Here is a 9025-nt window from a genome sequence, read left to right as displayed (position 1 = left end):
GGCTATGTTACACTCAGTCCCTTCCTCCAAATCGTTAATATAGATTCAGTCACCTAAGAACTCACTTTCAGAGTGGAAGCAAGTCTTGCTCGATTTCGAGGGACTGCCAATGATGATGATGAAGCTGGGAATTCCCGTCATTCTCACGCTCAGATTCACCCCAGGTTTTACACTGGAGAGGCTCTGTGGACAAATCCCAGCTCCTCCTTCCTATGTACCTGCAACTCTGTCAGAGTTTTCTGATAAAATGACTTTTTCTGAGAGATTTCAAAATGTCCTTTACTCGCTCATGTATGATTGGGTGTGCAATCAGTTCTGGCGGGATTGGGACTTGTATTACAGTGAAGCTTTAGGTGAGTTGGCCAGTGCAGTTCCTGTTACCATTGTGAAAACAAAGTTACTTCTGCACTTTGGAATCACAGCTATTTCTGCCAAAAAGTCCGATAAGGTCATAAAAGTATAAAACACTTGAAATGACTGTTGTTGATAGTAGCTGTCGAAAGGCATTAACCTGTTTATTTTTACTGGGTTAATGGACCTCATCAAAATAGCAGATGGATGAGTGCAATAAAGAAAGAATTAATTTGCACATGTATAGCACATTAGACAACCTCAGGACGTCCCAAGTCATTCAATTTGTCATACTCCTCTGCTCTTTCGCCATACCCCTGCAATATTTTTTCCTTTTCAAGAATATATACAAACCCCTTTTGAAAGTTATTATTGAATCTGCTTCCACCACCCTTTCAGGCTGTGCTTTCCAAATCACAACGCACTGCGTAAAACTTTCCTCATCTCCCCCAACACTGGTTCTTTTGCCAATTATCTTCAAAATCTGTCCTCTGGTTACCGACCCTCCTGTCAGTGGAAACAGTATCTCATTATTTAGAGTGGTTCTGTATGTTTGAATGCAGTCTTCTGCTGCCACGGTAATTGCCAGGGATGCAGATTACCCGAGAACTCAGCTGAGCCCATGAATACAAGAAGATCAAAGTGACAGCCACGAGTGAGTCTGGACTGCAGAATGCGAGTAGCCTCGTCCATTCAGCATCTCCCCAGTACTTGGGCTGGTCGCAGTGATGGGCTCTGCTGGCCCAGTCCCACTTTTGGGCCTGGCAGGATCATCAATAAAGCTCTACATCACTAAATGCAGTGACTCCCTTCGTCAAACAGCGAGGAGGATAATAACGGATATAGACAGTCGCTTCTCGGCCTTTTGGTTAAGATCATGCGTAACTAACCTGACAGGGGAGTAACCATGACCAGAAAGTGGTTCTCCCTGGATCAGGAAGGTGGTTCTCCTATGCTTTTTGGAAATAGGAGGTGGGTGGGGGGCTTGACCCGTCCACCTCCATGGCATGAACCTGGTATTGCAGTACTTCCAGGAACGGTGCTTGGCCTTTTGGCTAAGAGCATTGGTGCAGAGTGATACTTGACGGGTGCAAGGTGACCTTTGGCGTTTGTGATCTGACAAAGAATTGGCAAGATTGGCAACGAATAAATTAAAAAAAAATATAGACAATCTGGTGAAATGGGAAGACTCATGGGCAGATGAAATTTCATATAGAGAAGTGTGAAGTGATTAATTTTGTTAGGAAGAATGAGGAGAGGCAATATAAACAAAATGGGACAATTTTAAGGCAGGTGCAGGATGCTACAGCTGTACAAAGTCCTGGTTAGACCACATCTGGAAAACTGTGAGCAATTCTGGGCACCACACCTTAGGAAGGATATATTGGCCTTGTATGGAGTGCAGCAAAGATTTATCAGAATTATATCTGGACTCCAAGGGTTAAATTATGAGGTGAGATTACACAAATTAAGGTTGTATTCCTGGAATTTGGAAAGTTAAGGGGTGATTTGATCGAAGTTTTCAAGATATTAAGGGGAACAGATAGGGTAGATAGAGAAACTATTTCCACTGGTTAGGGAGTCTAAGACTAGGTGGCATAGTCTAAAAATTAGAGCCAGACCTTTCAGGGGTGAAATTAGGAAACATAGAAAAGTAATGATACAGAAGGAGGCAATTCGGCCCATCGTGTCCATGTTGATCGAAAAAGAGCTTCCCAGTCTAATCCCTCCTTCCAGCACTAGGTCACGGCTCTTTAATTGCACATCAAGGGCCAGACTTTCCACATTGAAAAATAGCTCCGTTTTTTGGCGCTATTTGCGAATAACGAACAATTTTTTATGCCGAAATAGCGCCAAAAAAATAAGGTCAAAGTTTCGCCAAAAGTTTTAAAGTGTTGGCCTAGCCTTAAAATACCACTGTTTTTAACAATGGTGCTGAATTTTTTCGCCTTAAAAGCAACGACCGTTCTGCGCATGCCCAAAACAGTATATACTTGAGGCTCTAAAGTTAAATGCAGGTGGGAAGATTACTCTGATTGAAAAATTCCATATTCTCTGCTTTGTTGCTGTGAAAGGATATTTAGGCATCTTTTAGTGAAACTTGATCTGTAAAATAAACATGGCCTGACCACATAGCGTTTTGAGTTCAATCTCTCTCTGTCTCGTTTCATTCTCTCTCTCTCTCTTTCCATTCTCTCTCTTTCTGTCTCGTTTCATTCTCTCGCCCCTCTCTTTCTCTCTCTCATAACCACGGCCCCTAAACCCCTTTAACAAGTCTGCCTCGGTTGGAAATGAGACAGAAATGTCCATGTAGGTTCAAGCCCTTGGGTTGCTGCTCTTTATTTCCCCGCTGCCAGTGGTGATGTTCTCTCTCAGGTCGGGTGGGACGGTGCGCTGACTCCTTAGGCTGCTGCTCTTTATTTCCCTGCTGCTGGTGGCGGTGTTGTCTCCCAGGTTGGGTACAGAGGCCAATTATGGCCAGTGTGCCTGCTTAGAGAAGGAGGGCAGGGAAATTTCTGCAGTGCAGTGTAGCTGACAGTGCAGGCTGAAGAATAAAACAAAATTACCGAAAAGTTTACATTTTTGAAATTGCTGCTTCGTAGTCAAAATAGAAACATAGAAATATAGAAAATAGGTGCAGGAGTAGGCCATTCGGCCCTTCGAGCCTGCACTGTCATTCAATGAGTTCATGGCTGAACATGCAACTTCAGTACCCCATTCCTGCTTTCTCGCCATACACCTTGATCCCCCTAGTAGTAAGGACTACATCTAACTCCTTTTTGAATATATTTAGTGAATTGGCCTCAACAGCTTTCTGTGGTAGAGAATTCCACAGGTTCACCACTCTCTGGGTGAAGAAGTTTCTCCTCATCTCGGTCCTAAATGACTTACCCCTTATCCTTAGACTGTGACCCTTGGTTCTGGACTTCCCCAACATTGGGAACATTCTTCCTGCATCTAACCTGTCTAAACCCGTCAGAATTTGAAACGTTTCTATGAGATCCCCTCTCATTCTTCTGAACTCCAGTGAATACAAGCCCTGTTGATCCAGTCTTTCTTGATATGTCAGTCCCGCCATCCCGGGAATCAGTCTGGTGAACCTTCGCTGCACTCCCTCAATCGCAAGAATGTCCTTCCTCAAGTTAGGAGACCAAAACTGTACACAATACTCCAGGTGTGGCCTCACCAAGGCCCTGTACAACTGTAGCAACAACTCCATGCCCCTGTACTCAAATCCCCTCGCTATGAAGGCCAACATGCCATTTGCTTTCTTAACCGCCTGCTGTACCTGCATGCCAACCTTCCATGACTGATGTACCATGACACCCAGGTCTCGTTGCACCTCCCCTTTTCCTAATCTGTCACCATTCAGATAATAGTCTGTCTCTCTGTTTTTACCACCAAAGTGGATAACCTCACATTTATCCACATTATACTTCATCTGCCATGTATTTACCCACTCACCTAACCTATCCAAGTCACTCTGCAACCTCATAGCATCCTCCTCGCAGCTCACACTGCCACCCAACTTAGCGTCATCCGCAAATTTGGAGATACTACATTTAATCCCCTCGTCCAAATCATTAATGTACAATGTAAACAGCTGGGACCCCAGCACAGAACCTTGCGGTACCCCACTAGTCACTGCCTGCCATTCTGAAAAGTACCCATTTACTCCTACTCTTTGCTTCCTGTCTGACAACCAGTTCTCAATTCATGTCAGAACACTACCCCCAATCCCATGTGCTTTAACTTTGCACATTAATCTCTTGTGTGGACCTTGTCGAAAGCCTTCTGAAAGTCCAAATATACCACATCAACTGGTTCTCCCTTGTCCACTCTACTGGAAACATCCTCAAAAAATTCCAGAAGATTTGTCAAGCATGATTTCCCTTTCACAAATCCATGCTGACTTGGACCTATCATGTCACCACTTTCCAAATGCGCTGCTATGACATCCTTAATAATTGATTCCATCATTTTACTCACTACTGATGTCAGGCTGACTGGTCTATAATTCCCTGTTTTCTCTCTCCCTCCTTTTTTAAAAAGTGGGGTTACATTGGCTACCCTCCACTCGATAGGAACTGATCCAGAGTCAATGGAATGTTGGAAAATGACTGTCAATGCATCCGCTATTTCCAAGGCCACCTCCTTAAGTACTCTGGGATGCAGTCCATCAGGCCCTGGGGATTTATCGGCCTTCAATCCCATCAATTTCCCCAACACAATTTCCCGACTAATAAGGATTTCCCTCAGTTCCTCCTTCTTACTAGACCCTCTGACCCCTTTTATATCCGGAAATAGTCCTTTAACTTTTAAAACCTCTTGTTCCCTCCCAAAACTTTAACTTTTCGCTCAGTTTCCCAAGATGCTCCCGTTAATGCCGATTTCGATCGCACACAACTCGGTAAGGGAAGCTTTTTAAAAGTGGTATTTAGCACTGTCCTTAAAAATATCCTTATTGGGGAAACTTGCAAAAATGCCGTTATCTTTGGGTTTGAACCCGAATGACGTTACAAAAATGGTTCTCAAAATAATCGGCCCTTATTTTTTAAAGATGGCGTTACACCACTGACGAAAGTAGCAAAATGGCCCTAAATTTATTTAACTATTAAAATAACCCTTTTAGCTTGAAAAAATGGATCTAAATCGATCCTTATGTTGGCAAATTTCTAGCCCCAAATACTTTTTAAATGTTATGAGGGTTTCTGCCTCTACCACCCTTTCTGGCAGTGAGTTCCAGACTCCCACCACCCTCTGGGTGAAGCAATGTTTCCTCACCTCCCCTCTAATCTTTCTACCAACTATTTTAAATCTGTGCCCCCTGGTTATTGACCCCACTGATAAGGGAAATACGTCCTTCATATCCAATCTACCTCGGTTTCTCATAATTTTATCTCCCCTCAGCCTCCTCTGTTCCAAGGAAATTAACCCCAGTCTATCCAATCTTTCCTCATAGCTAAAGTTTTCAGTCCTGGCAACATCCAACATCTCCTGGCCACTCTTTCGAGTGCAATCATCTCCTTCCTGTAATGTGGTGACCAGAACTGCATGCAGTACTCAAGCTGTGGCCTAATTAGTGTTTTATACAGTTCTAGCATAACTTCTCTGCTCTTGTATTCAATGTCCCGTCTAATAAAGGAAAGCATTCCATACGCCTTTTTAACTACCTTATCGACCTAACTTGCTACCTTTAAGGATCTGTGGACATATACTCCAAGGTACCTCTGTTTCTGCATACCTCCCAGTACCTTCTCTCTCTTAAATTTATTCAATGTCCTAGCTCTCTGAGGCAGCGAATTCCACAGATTTACAACCCTCTGAGAAAAGAAATTTCTCCTCATCTCAGTTTTAAATGGGTGGTCCCTTATTCTAAGATTATGCCCCCTAGTTCTAGTTTCCCCCATCATAGGAAACATTTTCTCTGCTTCCACCTTGTCAAGCCCCCTCATAATCTTATACGTTTCACCTCATAATCTTCTGAATTTCAATGAGTAGAGGCCCAACCTACTCAACCTTTCCTCACAGGTCAATCTTCCCATCTCCGGAATCAACCGAGTGAACCTTCTCTGAACTGCCTCCAAAGCAAGTATATCCTTTCGTAAATATGGAAACCAAAACTGCATGTAGTATTCCAGGTGTGGTCTCACCAATACCCTGTATAACTGTAGCAAGTCTTCCCTGCTTTTATACTCCATCCCCTTTGCAATAAAGGCCAAGATTCCATTGGCCTTCCTGATCACTTGCAGTACCTGCACACTAACCTTTTGTGTTTCATGCACAAGTACCCCTAGGCCCCACTGTATTGCAGCACTTTGCAATCTTTCTCCATTTAAATAATAACTTGCTCTTTGATTTTTTTTGTGCCGAAGTGCATGACCTCTCACTTTCCAACATTATACTCCATCTGCCAAATTTTTTCCCACTCATTTTACCTATGTCCTTTTGCAGATTTTTTGTGTCCTCCTCACACATTGCTTTTCCTCCCATCTTTGTATCATCAGCAAATTTAGCTATGTTACATTCGGTCCCTTCTTCCAAGTCGTTAATATAGATTGTAAATAGTTGGGGTCCCAGCACTGATCCCTGCAGCACCCCACTAGTTACTGATTGCCAACCCAAGAGTGAACCATTTATCCTGACTCTCTGTTTTCTGTTCATTAGCCAATCCTCTATCCATGCTCTATTACCCCCAACCCCGTGAACTTTTATCTTGTGCAGCGATCTTTTATGTGGCACCTTGTCAAATGCCTTCTGGAAGTCCAAATACACCACATTCACTGGTTCCCCTTTATCCACCCTGTTCGTTACATCCTCAAAGAATTCCAGCAAATTTGTCAAACAGGACTTCTCTTTCATAAATCCATGCTGACTCTGCCTGACTGAATTATGCTTTTCCAAATGTCCTGCTACTACTTCTTTAATAATGGACTCCAACATTTTCCTAACCACAGATGTTAGGAGAACTGGTCTAGATTTTCCCACTTTTTGTCTGCCTTCTTTTTTAAATAGGGGCGTTACATTTGCAGTTTGGGGAATTTTGGTAAATTACAACCAATGCATCCACAATCCCTGCCGTTACTTCTCTTAAGACCCCAGGATGCCAGCCATCAGGTCCAGGGGATTTATCTGCCTTTAGTCTCATTATCTTACTGAGTACCACCTCCTTAATGATTGTAATTGTGTTAAGTTCCTCTCCCCATAGCCCCTTGACTATCCACTGTTGGGATATTGTTAGTGTCCTCTACTGTAACGACTGATACAAATATTTGTTCAGAGTTTCTGCCATCTCCATGTTCCCCATTACTAATTCCCCGATCTCGTCCTCTAAGGGACCAAAATTTACTTTAGCCACTCTTTTCCTTTTTATATACCTATAGAAACTCTTGCTATCTGTTTTTATATTTTGTGCTAGTTTACTTTCATAGTCTATCTTCCCTTTCTTAATCATTTTTTTAGTCGTTCTTTGCTGGCTTTTAAAAGCTTTCCAATCTTCTGTCCTCCTACTAGTTTTGGCCACTTTGTATGCCCTTGTTTTTAGTTGGATACCGTCCTTTATATCTTTAGTTAGCCACGGATGGCTATCTTTTCTCTTCATCCTCATAGGCAGTCCCTCGGAATCGAGAAGGACTTGCTTCCACTCCCTAAGTGAGTTCTTTGATGGCTGAACAGTCCGATATGGGAGCCACAGACCCTGTTACAGGTGGGACAGACATTCGGCGGGGGAAGGGGTCGGGAGGGCTGGTTTGCCACATGCTCCTTCCGCTGCCTGCGCCTGGCCTTTTCATGATCCTTGCGTCGAGACTCAAAAGCTCAACGCCCTCCTGGATGGACTTTCTCCACCTCGGGCGGACTGCGGCCAGGGTCTCCCAGGTGTCAGTGGCGATGTCGCACTTTACCAGGGCGGCTTTGAGGGTGTCCTTATAAGGGTGTCCGCTGTCCTCCTTTGGCTCATTTACCATGAAGGAGCTGCGCATAAAGCATTTGCTTAGGGAGTCTCGTATCTGGCATGCGAACTATGTGGCCTGCCCAACGAAGCTGATCGAGTGTGGTCAGTGCTTCAATACTGGGGATGTTAGCCTGGTCGAGGACACTGATGTTGGTGCCCCTGTCCTCCCAGGGGATTTGCAGGATCTTGCAGAGACATCGTTGGTGATATATCTCCAGCGACTTGAGGTGCCTTCTGTACATCGTCCATGCCTCAGATCCATACAGGAGGGCGGGTATTACTACAGCCCTGTAGACCATGAGCTTGGTGGTAGATTTGAGGGCCTGGTCGTCAAACACTCTTTTTGGCAGGCGGCCGAAGGCTGCGCTGGCGCACTGGAGACGATGCTGAATAGACATAGAAATATAGAAAATAGGTGCAGGAGTAGGCCATTCGGCCCTTCAAGCCTGCACCACCATTCAATAAGATCATGGCTGATCAGTCCCTCAGTACCCCTTTCCTGCTTTCTCTCCATACCCCTTGATCCCTTTAGCCATAAGGGCCATATCTAACTCCCTCTTGAATATATCCAATGAACTGGAAACAACAACTCTCTGCGGTAGGGAATTCCACAGGTTAACAACTCTCTGAGTGAAGAAGTTTCTCCTCATCTCAGTTCTAAATGGCCTACCCCTTATCCTAAGACTGTGTCCCCTGGTTCTGAACTTCCCCATCATCGGGAACATTCTTCCTGCATCCAACTGGTCCAGTCCCATCAGAATCTTATAAGTTTCTATGAGATCCCCTCTCATCCTTCTAAACTCCAGTGTATAAAGGCCCAATTGATCCAGTCTCTCCTCATATGTCAGTCCCGCCATCCCGGGAATCAGTCTGGTGAACCTTCGCTGCATTCCCTCAATAGCAAGAATGTCCTTCCTCAGATTAGGAGACCAAAACTGAACACTATATTCTAGGTGAGGCCTCACTAAGGCCCTGTACAACTGCAGTAAGACCTCCCTGCTCCTATACTCAAATCCCCTAGCTATGAAGGCCAACATACCATTTGCCTTCTTCACTGCCTGCTGTACCTGCATGCCAACTTTCAATGACTGATGAACCATGACACCCAGGTCTCGTTGCACCTCCCCCTTTCCTAATCTGCCACCATTCAGATAATATTTTTGCCTTTTGACCCAAAGTGGATAACCTCACATTTATCCACATTATACTGCATCTGCATTT

At 44.2% G+C, this 9025-nt stretch overlaps 1 pseudogene; it reads left to right on the top strand.

Annotated features, from left to right (window-relative positions):
• Positions 1-1200: 1200 nt before the first annotated feature.
• LOC139278976 (U2 spliceosomal RNA) lies at positions 1201-1401 on the top strand (annotated as a pseudogene).
• Positions 1402-9025: the final 7624 nt, after the last annotated feature.

The sequence above is a fragment of the Pristiophorus japonicus genome, chromosome 1 (genome assembly GCF_044704955.1).
Source record: "Pristiophorus japonicus isolate sPriJap1 chromosome 1, sPriJap1.hap1, whole genome shotgun sequence".
Lineage (NCBI taxonomy): Eukaryota > Metazoa > Chordata > Chondrichthyes > Pristiophoridae > Pristiophorus > Pristiophorus japonicus.
This window is presented reverse-complemented; position numbering and strand designations above follow the sequence as displayed.